At 42.4% G+C, this 13,606-nt stretch overlaps 1 protein-coding gene across 1 annotated transcript in view; it reads left to right on the forward strand.

Moving 5' to 3' along the window:
• Nucleotides 1-9,881, forward strand: part of TMEFF1 (transmembrane protein with EGF like and two follistatin like domains 1) — a 104,607-nt gene extending 94,726 nt beyond the window's left edge. Inside the window, exons 11-12 of the transcript XR_008558333.1 lie at nucleotides 9,253-9,341; nucleotides 9,463-9,881. The gene's annotated coding sequence lies outside the window, so the exon portion shown is untranslated. The remainder of the gene's footprint in view (nucleotides 1-9,252; nucleotides 9,342-9,462) is intronic.
• Nucleotides 9,882-13,606: the final 3,725 nt, after the last annotated feature.

Genomic DNA, 13,606 nt, shown 5'->3' on the forward strand with positions numbered 1-13,606 from the left:
ATGAATGATGGAACTGTATGACATCTTCTCTGAAGATCTTTGAATTTAGGCCATTTATTTACTTGGTATTTATTGAGCTCCTCCTATAAGCCTGGTAGCGTCAAACTCTGGGCTTAAAGCAGTTAACAAGACAAAGTCCCTGCTCTCAGAGAGCTAACACCGCAGAGAGAGACTTACAATAAGTAAGCATATCAGGTGGGGATAAGTGTTATGAAGAAAAATAAGTCAGGGTTCGGGGGTAGGGCATAATGGGTGGGTGGTGCAGGCTGGGTGCGGTTTTAGAAAGAGTGTCCAGAAAGATCTCTCTGATAGGGAGCCACAATGTCCTGAAGTGAATGAGTCAACAAAATTTGGGGAAAAATTTCAGTGTGGTCAGGGGTCAGTGGCTGACGTGGGTGAAGGTGGAAGAGTGGGAAGAGGGGGGTGTTATAGGCTGTGGCAAAGACTTTGGTTTTTACTCTGAAGGAGGACATATTGGAGCTTGTTGAGCAAGTGACATGATCAAATCTATTGACCTAATTATTTACACTCGTTGAAAAATCACACCAGTGTTCACACAAAAAGCTGACTACAATTCCTGCCTTAGTTCCCACTGCAAAGGAAATCACTCCAACTCCAAATATTTGCTCCTTCATGGCTTACTCCTTCTTGTGCCAGGAAAACCCATTGCGGCTCAAGGCTGACATCTAGTGGATATTTATTTCATAATTGTTTATAAACCTGCAGTTTGGAGCATACCAGCTCTTAGGAATAGAGGGCGAACTTTAACATCACGAAACAGGATGATAGGACAATAATAATGTTATTCAAATAGTACAGCGGATTTGCCTCCTTGTTTTTCTTTGGCTTGTAGTCAGTTAAGTTTGCATGTTTTTAGGATATATCCATTAGACCTGGCGAGTTTAGCTGCCAGAAGATTGGGGCATCAGCTGGTAAGGGGAGAATAAGTCAGGACCCAGTGGGATCAGCCAGTAGCAAGTTCTCTGACTTTAGGGGGTGGCCCTGAAAAGGTAGCCTGTGGTTTGTTGTGTGGTGTCTGAGGGGTGCGTGGTGGGAGGAAGTTTGAGGCCGTGTGGACATACTCAAACTCAGGTGAGATTGGGTGCTTCCCAGACCTGGGTGGCGTATTTCAATGTAGCAACCAAAAGCTTTAGCTTTATAATTGGACCCCTTGTTCTGCCATTTACTGACCGTGAGAACTTGGGCAATTGCACGTTAGTTTCTAAATAGTACCTCTTTGTGAGAGTGTTTTATTAAGTCAGGTAATTTACGCAAAGGACTCGCACTAGCATTTAGAAACAGTCAGTGCCAGCTAGGTACTATTTAGAGAAACCCAAGTTGCAGTAGCTGTTCGAGGTAGTGATAATAGAATCTGCATTCAAAACATTGTGTGTTTTTTTTTTGCGCCCGGCACTTAACATTTGAAGAGTTTAGCTTTTAACCATTTTGTTTATCTCTAGGATCCATTTAATCTGCATTGAGTGGGGATAGTTGAATATGCTGCTTAATCAATGCATATAATTTATACTACATAGAGATTAAAATTGTTTAGTGGTTTTCACATTACTTTTAGGAAAGAAGACCTAAATATTTAGCTATGCAGGATCTGGCTCCTGACCACCTCTTCATCCTCATCAATGATTACTCTTCCCTCTCAGTGTCTGCATTCCAGACTCAGGGCCCTTCAGGTCCTCTCATCCCTTGTCCTATCTGTCTCAGGAACTTTGCAGAGGCCATCCCCTTAGCCTGTCCACACCTCTGCCACCCCACCCTACCCCTCAACTAAGCACACACTTGGTTAATACCCACTTCTCTTTCTGGTTTATATGACACGTCTACAGGGAAGCTTTCCCTGACTGCACCTAACTCCCTATTGGGCAAACCTCCCTTATTGTATGATCACATAGCTTTCTGTACTTTTAAATTTTCTTCAGAACACAACATAGATTCAAAGTGTATATTTGGATAGTTATTTGTCTGCTTGACCAATTGCTAGGTCTCTACCACAGTGCCTTTTAGGTATTTTTTAAATAGTAATTTGAAAAGAGAAGGAGTTTATTTGAAAATTAAAATGTAGACATAGGGGAGACATGTATTGATGGCTCTGATAGGAAGGGTGGAGTGGGGTCTGAGGTGTGATGTCCAGGTTCCCTCTTGCAGACGAGGCACTGGTACCTCCAGGTGCTGGGAGTTTCGGATGCCTCTCAGCTGGTCCTGCTATCAGATTTGCCCTCTACCAAGAGATCCACCTCACCCAAGCACATGGTCTCTCCTGAGAGCAGCCCACGTGCAGGCCCAGGTTGATTGGAGAGTACGGGTTCCACCCCTTGCCTCAGGGAGGGGCTATTGTGAAGGCCACCCAGCTCCAGATCATCCTAGGATTTGGCTGAGGCCACTGTGGGAACTGAATCAGTGGTTCAACTACCGCCCCCTGCCCCCATCCTCCCTCAGCCCTCAGAGAGCACCTGCTCTCCATAAACCATCTGCACGCATATCTCAGCGTCTGTTTCCCAGGGGACCTGCTGCGTCTAGGCATGAGAGGAAGAGAGGAGCCTAAGGTACCTCCTTACTTTTTGGCTTCCTTCAGAGGGGAGGAGACGCGAGCAGAAGGGGCTAGAGCTGTAGTGTTAGATGCAGAAGTTGAGGGGGTGGTTTGTTGGGGACTTGCTGAAGGAGACGCATTGAAGGAGGAAGCTCTGCAAACGCTCCACAAGAAAAAGGATCAGCTCCGAGAATTTGCCACATCAGAATTTGCCACTGATCTCCAGATGTGCAGACCTGTTCAAATCCAGACGGCAATCCACTGTGACCCCTGAAGTACAAGCTCCCTGCGTGGTCTCGCAGCGGTCCCCTTTGCTAAGCTTGAAGTCAGAGGCAGGCCTCTTACACCCACCATCCCTGGTCGGAGGACCAACAGGGCTCTCGGTCTCACCCCCTTTCCAGCCCTGCTCTGACTCTTTCATATCATCTTATGGGCAGGATGATGGTTGATTCAAGAGGTTTTTAGCCAAGTTCTTCGCAAATCCACTAGGGTGATCTGTTTCACTCCTTTTGATATACAGGATGGGCAAAGAATTGTGTTTCTAAGTCCTTGTGTTACTTTCAGACCCAACAGTGGTCTTGGAGTAATTAAAGTTCCAGTCCAGTGTCGTAATGATATAACAGCTTTCTCTCATCCATTTGAACGTTTCTCAGCACCTTTACTTCACTGATTAAAAAAATATCAAACCACATAGAAGGGTTTATTAAAATGAAAAACAAAAATAATGGTCACCTGCCCCATTCATCTCCCCATCCTCAGTCCCACTGCCCAGAGGGAGTTGTTATAAACTCTTGTTTTTTTTTTTAAAAATGTTTTTACTGATTTTAGAGAGAGAAGAAGGGAGAGGAAGAGAGAGTGAGAGAAACATCTATTGGTTGCTTCCCGCACACATGTACCCTGACCAGGGATCAAACCTGCAACGTGGGTATGTGCCCTGAGCAGGAATTGAACCTGTGACCTTTCAATGCACAGGGTGACGTTCAACCAACTGAGCCACACCGGCCAGGGCAACTCTTGTTTGGTTTTGTGTTTAGGTAGTACGTTTTAGTTGTAGACACATTAACTTCAACCCTGCCTTCTCAGATGGTACTCTAGTTCTACCACCTGGTGCTGTTAATGGTTTTGGAGAAATGCACCGTCTCTTATAAACAAGCTGGGCCACTTTACCACCACCACCCCCCAACCTGGACCTTGCGCCCCTGATGATCTTGAGACAGCAGGTAAATTGAAGGCCCTTATGAAACACCAGAAGTCCACATTTGCTGGATTTTTAAAAAAGGGCCATTCATTTAAAAATTAAAAAAAAAATAGGAGTGATGGTTTGTCAGTGACACTCACTTTTCTTGAGTGACTTTGCAGAGCCTGAGGCCTGCTTCTGCAAGCCTGGCTGTGGTTGTGTTTGCATGGATTGGGTGGATCTGATTGCACAGGATGTGTTTGTTAAGCCCAGCAAGTCTGTCTCTTGGGAGCAATCCTACCCCTGTGCCTTTTGTCTATAAAGCATTGACTCAGTACAGCAGGTACTACCAATCTCTTAGGACCTGTGACAGCTGACCCTTTTTGCTCTCTTGCCGTATCTTCTGGGGCAGCTCTTCAAGTCCAGTGAGTAGAGGGCCACAAACCACTTTCTTTGTTTCCTTCCTGTAGCCCACAGGGAACTTGCTAGTGTGTTTTGTGCAGCATCTTATAGGTTACTATAGAGGCCTGTTGCATGAAATTCATGAATTTGTGGGGGAGGGGTCCCTCAGCCTGGCCTGCGCCCTCTTGCAGTCTGCGAGCACTCAGGGGATGTCTGACTGATGGCTTAGGCCTGCTCCAGGGAGCAGGCTTAAGCTGTCAGTCGGACATTATTAGCGCTGCGCTCCCCAGCCGTGAGCCCGGCTTCTGGCTGCACTGACCACCAGGGGCAGCTCCTGCATTAAGCATCTGCCCCCTGGTGGTTAGTGTGCGTCATAGCGACCGGTTGTTCTGCTGGTCGGTCGATTTGCATATTAGCCCTTTATTATATAGGATTACCACTTTCTCCTCTCCTGGATCACTTAAATGCCTCCTAACTGGTCTATTTTTACCTACTTTTCCTCCTCTTCTAGAAGGCTCTCTATATGGAGGCCAGTGTGTCTTGGTTATCAATTTGTGGCCTCTCAGCTTCAAGTACTCGGTGCTTTGCTGGATCCTTTAAATATGTTTCCTTTGCCATCTGCATGATGCTAAACGTTGTCAGTAGAGGGCACTGCAGAGACACTGGAGGAAAGTGTGCATTACTTTCTGCAGGCTCCCCAGTGTGCCCTGCATTGCCAGCACCAGGGCTAGGGCTAGGGCTAGGTTAGGGTTATGGTTAAGGCTTAGGCTTGGGCTAGTTTTATGGTTATCTAACCTTACCCCTAACCCTAGCCCTAACACTAACCCTAGCCCTATCCGTATCCCTAACCCCTCACCCTGCAAGGTCTGGGTCTCAGCCCTGGGAGTGGGAGGCTCTTCCTTGGGAGTGGTTGCTCCTTGTACTCGCTATGCTTATACAGGGAGGGCAAAACTGGTTTTATAGTTGTTCATATGGAAAATAATACAATAATTGATAAAAATGTAAGAGTAAACTCTGTTTTGTGTACTCACAACTATAAACCTACTTTTGCTCCCCCCCTGTACTTTTGGAGTTCTCTTTACTTCTTACAGGCCATTCCCCCATTACTCCAATCTCCTGTTAAATAGGTGATAATTCTTGATATTAAACTTCCCCAAATTGCTGTGTAATTTCTGTTTCCCGATTACACCTTGACTGAGATGCAGTGTGATCTTTGTAAAATGTAAATCTGATCTTGCCACTCCTCCTTGCTTAAAACTTTTCTATGGTTTCACTCTGCTTACCGAATAAAGACCCCCTCTCCCATTTTCATGGTTTCTGGGGCTCTGCACAGTCTGGCCCCTTTCCCTTCCTGCCCTTGTCTCACTCCAGAGCCCCCATGCTTCCCTCCTGTGGCCGAGCTTTTACAGACACGGCTCCCTTTCTGAAATCATCTTCCGTCACCTTTCCACCTGCTAAGTCCCTACCGGCCTTCAGCCTAGTGGCATCATATTCTCAGGGCAGCTTACCCCACCTTCCCGAGAGGTGGAATCACTTCTATTCCCTTTCAGAGCACCACGCAAGAGCATGTTTTTGTGGTTGTGATTTTACATATGTTTGTGCAATTCTTTTGGATTCATATTTGTTTGGTCCCCTGCAGATAGTAAACTCCTTGAGGACAAGGACTAGCTTTTTTGGCTCCTTGTATGGCTTGTAGCCTCACTCTAGCGAATGTTACAGAGGGCCTGTTACAAAGCGTTCTACCTTGTTCTGGTTGTCTTGGTTTTAAGATTTCCCTGTCCATACTCCAACTCGCCACAAGGTGACAGGCTAAGACCCTCTGGTGCTTGATTTTCCTGGAGAAAGACGTGGTGCTTCAGGTTAAAATGCCTTCCTCTGAACCAGAGGAGGATCCCTCTGAAGTGAGATTGAGTCACGTGCTATTACAGGAGATTCCTCTGAAAGCTCCTCTTCACCTTCACGTCTTCACTGCCTCTGAGGAACAACCTGTCCTACTAGCAAGCAAGACAAAGGAGAGATTCGCATTGGCTAATGTTGTATTTAGAATTCCGGGCTCCGATTCAGGGATGGAGGGGAGTATTCATTGCCCCTCTCCTCACACCTTGTTTTGCATTAACTGTGAGTTCTAGAGGAAAGGTTTAGAGTGAGGGGTCAGCAAGCTACAGCCCTAGCGGCCAATCTGGCTCTCTGCCTGTTTTTGTAAATACATTTAATTGAAACAGCCATGCCCATTTGCGGACATATTGTTAGTCTTTTGCACAACTATCAATAGTTGTGACAGAAACCATATGGTCTGCAAAGCCCCCCAAATATTTACTCTCTGGCCCTTTAAGACAAAATTTTGGGATGGATGTAAACTTTTTAGAAGCCTTAATATCTGGCTAGCATGTAGCTGACTTCCCCTAGAAATTAGCAATTCGAACTGTCTTTCAAGAAGCAAACATTCTGGGTGAGACGATGTGAATTTCTTGAGGTTCCTTGGAAATTTGGCTCACATAAGTCAGCATGTTATTTATTAATTCCTTTCAGGAACTAGGCATTAGAGTGTGCTATATCTTTTCTTTTTTAAGTGGAAAATATGGGCATACATGATGTAAATTACTTGTAGTTTCTTTTGCATGCTTTCCCATAGCAGGACAATTAAGTCACTTCATTTGTCAAGATACGAACCAAAGGCCCTGTAGCTATTTACCTTTCATTCAAGAAACATTCTTGGCATGGGTGGTTTGGATTATTTATGAGGTTGTAAGCGCTCAGACATTGCTGAGGCAGAATGATGTTAATTCATTTTGCAAATTTTAAACAACAAAATTCATTTTCTACAGATCATCTTCCCGACAAAACATTTTGGGTAAAGATAGTGGATAGTCCGTACACTTTCTTAGTGTCCTTATACTTATAAAAACAGGCAAATCAAAACTAAACTCAGTATTTTTGTGCATACACAGGTAAGAGACTAGCTGGCCACTGTTAGATCCCTTTAGTTTAGGCAGTTGAATGCTGTGGCCGAGTGGGAGGGTTTGTTTGCGGCAAGGTCTGCAGAAAGGAGATGCCAGAAGGGAAAATTCTCAGCTTGTGACTATTGGTGGACAGTAAAGTAGGTGGGCTGTCCAGCCCACGCCTCTTCACTATACCTTTTTTGCAGAAAGTGTTTCAGGCATGTAGTGGTTCTTTATGGAGTAGGATTTCCCCATTCACCTGAGAAGGAATTGGGCATGGGAGGCTCTTAGAATCCTACCTCTGCATCCCGTCTTCTTACTATCCTCTCCAGGTTATTGCACATCAATTGTTTTTAAAATGTCACTTGTTCTTTTCAAAACATTCTCTTCCCCTGTTTGCAATCTCTAGCAATAATTATTCAAACGATTTATATTTAAGGATTTTCAGTGTTTCCAACTGTAGTTCTTTTTTATTCTAGAGTTTTTAATGTTGAGATACATATATATACATATATATATATTTAGTATATATACACACACACATATATGTATGTATGTATAGCACACAAGATGAATTTTGGAGAGGTAGAGACAAACTACTAAATAACCCACAAAACACCCATTTCTTTACAGCATGAGAGCTACAATAAGAAGCCCGAGTGTCACCTTATTCCACCTGAGCTGAGAATACGAGCGTTAGGCAGCTCAAGATTTCCCCCACTTTATGTATGTCAGCAGATGACTGTTGAAAGTGCCCTGAGTGTTGATTTTGGGGTTATGAATAAATTTTAGCAAATAGAAAACTTTATAAATATGGACTCTAAGATTAATGAAGAGCAACTGCGTATCTATATACAAGGCTAATATGTAAAGTGTCCCTATGGGAGTTCAACTGGGAGACTAGGAGTTCGATCGCTCGCTATGACGTGTGCTGACCACCAGGGGGTGGCGTGGGACGAAGGAAGGTCCCCGGCCAGCAGCCAGCAGCTGGAAGGAAGGCCCTGGCTGGCAGCAGGAAGGCCCTGATCGGCCCTGATCGCCAGCCAGGCCTAAGGACCCTACCAATGCACTGGGCCTCTAGTGTATATATATATAACAAAAATACTACCTAAATACATTTTACATATATTTATATTATATATACATATAACAAATAATATATAAAATATATAACAACACTAGAGGCCCAGTGCATGAAATTTGTATGCTGGTAGGGTTCCTAGTGGCTGCCGGCTGCCGGCCGGGGCCTCCCTCCCTTCCCCCAGCTGGCCCCGCCCCCTGGTCAAATTCCTGGATGACCTCCCAGTTGAGGGGACAATTTGCATACTACACTTTTATTATATAGGATCATTGTTACTAATTGTGCATAGGTAGTGTTGCATTACCAGGCAATATATTGTATGCTTGTCAATAAACATCCTTTTACAAAAAACCTTCCAAATGATGTTTCCCAGACCAATGTGCAATGTGTGCTGTGTTGTAAGGATGCTGTGGGAAGTCATTTTGGGAAATGCCAATGTTAAGAAATCCTCTATGTCTGTGGCATCTGAAAAGAGCCAGTGCCTCAGATTGTTACAGTTAAGCGTTGACAGGAACAGGGTCATTTGTGCCAAAATAGGAGCTAGAATCAGCATCCCTTATGCAATTGGACACTTTTCCCATCTTTTTTACTTTGCTTTTCCAAGCTCTTCTCGTCCTATTTTACTGTATCTCATTGGATGGGACACAATTTTATAATTTTTTTTTATTGTAATCTGCTCCTCAGGGAAGGTGTTAACTATTAATTTTATAAACATGATTAAGCAAAATTGGGGTTGCCCATTTTCTCACTGCACAGAAACTCTCATCAGATGGCTCTTTTGCAAATGTCAGTCATTTCTAAGCTGTCAACACTACCATATAAACAATGCTCCATACATTGTTAGTCATGGAAGTAATTTCCAGTCCCAGGGAAACAGACCCCAGGGCAGTTTGTTGTGGTGACATGCTTTTCACTCGGGATCACTGAGGACTTAACGACAGCTGGTGCCTGTCCACAGCCTGGCATTGGAATTCTCTCATTTTGTGAGACTTGAGCGTTGTGGATTTCATCTGGTATGTGAAAACATGATTTGTAATGGGCACAATATCATTTCAACTACATATCCCTTCTGACAGTGAAGATGTATTTTTTTTTTTTTTTTGCCTTTTAGAATTTATATTCTTTCCCTGCTCCAATATTTTTCCTTTAACCTTTGAGTTGGGAAAGACGCCAACTACCCTCGTTGAGAATATCCTCATGGTATGATTTTTATGTGCTTTGTTTCATGTAATATTCAAGAATCTACACCTAACATAATGTGAGTTGGTAATTGTGCTGCCCTGATTTTGTTTTCTCTTTCACATTTCTGTACTAAATCTAGACACTATGAAAAACAAATTGCAGATGGAAAAATTGAGAAGATAATGAGAAAACTCCCTGGAGGGCCCCAGAGGCTATGACCAAAACTGCAATCAGAGACAAACCCATTGCCTGAATACTTTCATTATTAAATGGGGATGAAAGTAAATAAACCTAAGCAGAATTAGAAGGTAAATAATTCTATAAAGAGCTCTTATAAATCAATGTGAAGAAATACAAGTGTCCCAGGAGAAAATTCGGTGAAAGAAGGGCTGTCAAGAAGCCCAAACAATTTTTGGGTCTCCAGAAAGGAAAGATTAGCTAAAACACTTTCAGATGGTGTTGTTGGAGAAGGTAATTGAGAGGATGTGACCTTCCGTTGACCCCAGAGCTAAATCCAGGCAATCAGAGGCTCCTCCCCTGTCCTTGGAAAGTTACTTCCACCCACAGTTCCCACAGTGGAGCTGTTTTCAAGGGCGCAGCCTTGAGGGTCATCTGAACTGAAAACGTGACTGAACCCTGTTAAGGCCTCTATGTACATGTTTAAAATTCTGGTGGGCAGGTGCGACTGCAGAAGACAAACCTCGTAAGTTTCCTTGCATTTTTTTTAAACCTGCCCCCTGCCAATCTGGAGTAGTCTGCCTTTTTCTCTGTCTCTATCAGAGGCTCCTCCCCTGTCCTTGGAAAGTTACTTCCACCCACAGTTCCCGCAATGGGAGCTGTTTTCAAGGGCGCAGCCTTGAGGGTCATCTGAACTGAAAACGTGACTGAACCCTGTTAAGGCTCTATGTACAGGTTTAAAATTCTGGTGGGCAGGTGCGACTGCAGAAGACAACCCTCGTACGTTTCCTTGCATTTTTTTTAAACCTGCCCCCTGCCAATCTGGAGTAGTCTGCCTTTTTCTCTGTCTCTCCTTGCGACAAAGACTTGGTGATCTTCGCAGTTTAACACCCTCTCTTCTCCAGTAAAATATATGAAAAGGCAACGTATGTAAGGACGATTACAGATGCCAAGAGATCTACTAAATGCTCACACTTACTAAGTAATAAATAAAAGGCAAACTAAATGCAATACTGATCTGCCACTTTGTCCTACCAAATCGGCAAAAATATGAAAGGAGAATGTGGGGCGCAGCTACAGTGTTTGGACAGATTCAAGCCTTGGACTGATGAGAGGGCACAGTCCTCTTGTGGCCACGTGCAAGTCCCAGCTTGGAGGACAGAGCCCTCCCAGCACAATTATAGCCAACAGCTGTAGTTGTCAGCTTGAACCTATGGTCCGAACACATGGTCCCACGTGCCTAAGTGATATAGGCTGCAAGTAAACAAAGCTTGATCAGGTGCATGTAGTTGAGTAGGATTGAAACCCACGAGAATGCTGTAAACATCTTGACCACGCCCTTCCTTTGCCTCGTGGCATCTGGCGATAAAATAAAGACACAGCTTGTGGTCCATGGCACTGTATCCCCAGCAGGGAAGTGGCGTCCCACCGATTCCTAGCTTTCATTCTCTTGTCTGTCTTTTCCAATCCTTCATCGCCCCCACTCGGGTTCACTGAACCTGGCTGAGCTGGCACGGCACATAAGGTGCCCTGGGGCTGGGTATGCCTTGGCCGTGCCGGCTCCCCACAGGATAATGTCCAGGTGGACAAGGACATAGAAAGTGAGCATTTTTATACTGTTTGTGGAAGCATAATTGGATTCAGCTTTTCTGAAAGACAATTAGACTCCATCCATCATGAATCTCTCTTTAAAAAAAAAATTTTTTTTTAATTGATTTCAGAGAAGGAGAGGGAGAAATGGAAACATCAATGTTGACAGAGAATCATTGATTGGCTGCCTCCTGCGCACCCCACACTGGGAATGGAGCCCGAAACCCAGGCATGTGCCCTGACCAGGGATCGAACTGTAACCTCCTGGTTCATAGGTTGATGCTCAACCACTGAAGCCACACTGGCTGGGCATGAATCTCTTTTGATCCATCAATTTTACTTCCAGGATTTTATCCTGAGGGAATTAGAGCTTTGTGTAAAGGTAGATAAACAAGGATTTTCTTGTAACATTTGTAAGAGGGAAAAAAATAGGGTGCTATGCAGTCATTAAACACACTCATTGCTATCCTTATCCAACATTTACTAGATCAAACATTGTACTAAGTAAATGTGATATTCCATCTGTGAGGTTGGTATTTTTAACAAAATTGTGGCCTTAAGAGGTTATATAATTAACCAAAGGTCACGTTGTTAAGAATTAGTAAAGCTTATGAAACCCCAGTCGTAACTAATAAATGTCCTCTATCACTGAACAAGTATATTTAATGACATAAGGAAATGCTTGTAATAAATTACTGCATGAAAAAATATCAGGCTATATTCAATTTCTCTAGGGATATAGGACTACTGACACTTTCTAATATTTTTGCTAAGTTATGTTTTTCTAGGAATTTGTTCAGTTGATTTATCATTTCAAGTATATCAGCATAAAGTTGTTAATAATATCCACTTATTGTATTTTAATGTCTGTAGCCACTGTGGTTGATGTCCTTTTTTATTCCTATTTTTGCCTTTTTTTCTTGGTCTTGGTGGGGGGCTTATTAATTTCATTAGGCCTGTCAAGGATTCTCTCATCTAGTTGCTTTTTATTAAATTAATTTCTGGTCTTTATGTTTTCCTTTCTTCACCTTCCTTTGCTTTTAATTTAATGTCCCTTTCTAATTTCTTAAGATTAGTTCTGATAATTAATTTTGAGCCTTTCTCATTTTTCTAATATGCACATTTAAAGCCATAAAAGCTCTTCTAAGTGTGGTGTTAGTTATTCATCTGTAAAAATGGATATATAGTATTTAAAAAAATCATTGTCATTCATTTCAGAGATTTCTCACTTTCATTAACTTCTTTAGCCTATGAACTATTTAGAAGGGTGTCGGTTAATTTCAAACATATGAGGATTTTTAATTATCTTTTTGGCATTAATTATTAGCTTAATTCCACTGTGGTTAGTCAGGAAATAACCTATATTATTTAAATTTTCTGAAATTTGAATTTGAAACTCGATTTTTGTCTCAGACTTTGGACAATTTGATAAACACATTCTGTGGTGCTTGAAAAGAATGTGTATTTGACACTAGTTGGGCACAATGTCCATTAGGTCATTTGTTAATCTTGTTAGAATCTATATCCTTATTGATGGCGTATTTGCTTTTTCTATAGTTACTAAGAAGGATGTGTTAAAGTCTCCATGATGTGGATTTTCCTACTTCTTTTATTTTGCCATTTTTTTGTTTAATATATTTTGAGATCATGTTCTTAGATTCTTACAAATTTAGAATTATTATATTTTCTTTTTAGATCTACTCTTTTATCATCATAAAATGTCCATCTTTATGTCTGTCTAGTAATGCTTCTTGTCTTAAAGTCTGCTTTGTGTTATAGTAGTGAAGATATACCAGCTTTCTATTGTTTAGTGTTTGCATGGCATATACAATTTTACCATCCTTTTAGTCTCAATCTCATTTGTTTATAATGTATCTTTTTATGGGATTGAGTGGCTTATATTTAATCTGACAGTCTGACAACCATTTCTTTTAATTATGTATTTTGATCTATTCATATTCAATGTATTATTGATATATTTGGGTTTAAATTGATCATCTTAATATTTATTTGTCCTACTAGTTTATGTTCTTTTTTTCTACTTTCTTATGACTGATCAAATACCTGTGATCTATCTTATCTATATCTTTTATCAGTTCTGGGTAATGCAAAAATGATAGAGTAGCCACTCCTGCCTTCTGTGCTACTAATGTCAAGGATATTAGTACTATATTTTAAACTCCACCTGACATTATTACTATGACTTTGTAGGCAATATTCACTGAGATATACTGACATACTTTACCCTTCTCGGCATTGTACTCTGCATCTCAGTGCTTCTTTCTGGGGTTATTTTCCTTTCTCTTGAAGAACTGCCTTTTGTATTTTCATTAGTGCATTTACGCTGATCACAAATCCTCTCAGTATTTGTATTAAATACTAGAGGCCTGGTACATGAAATTTGTGCACAGGTAGGGTCCCTACGCCTGGCTGGCAATCAGGGCCAATCGGGACCTTCCAGCTGTTGGCCGGGGCCTTCCTTCTGGCTGCTGGCCAGGGCCTCCCTTTCCTGGCTG

Source organism: Eptesicus fuscus, chromosome 15, assembly GCF_027574615.1.
Source record: "Eptesicus fuscus isolate TK198812 chromosome 15, DD_ASM_mEF_20220401, whole genome shotgun sequence".
Taxonomy (NCBI): Eukaryota; Metazoa; Chordata; class Mammalia; order Chiroptera; family Vespertilionidae; genus Eptesicus; species Eptesicus fuscus.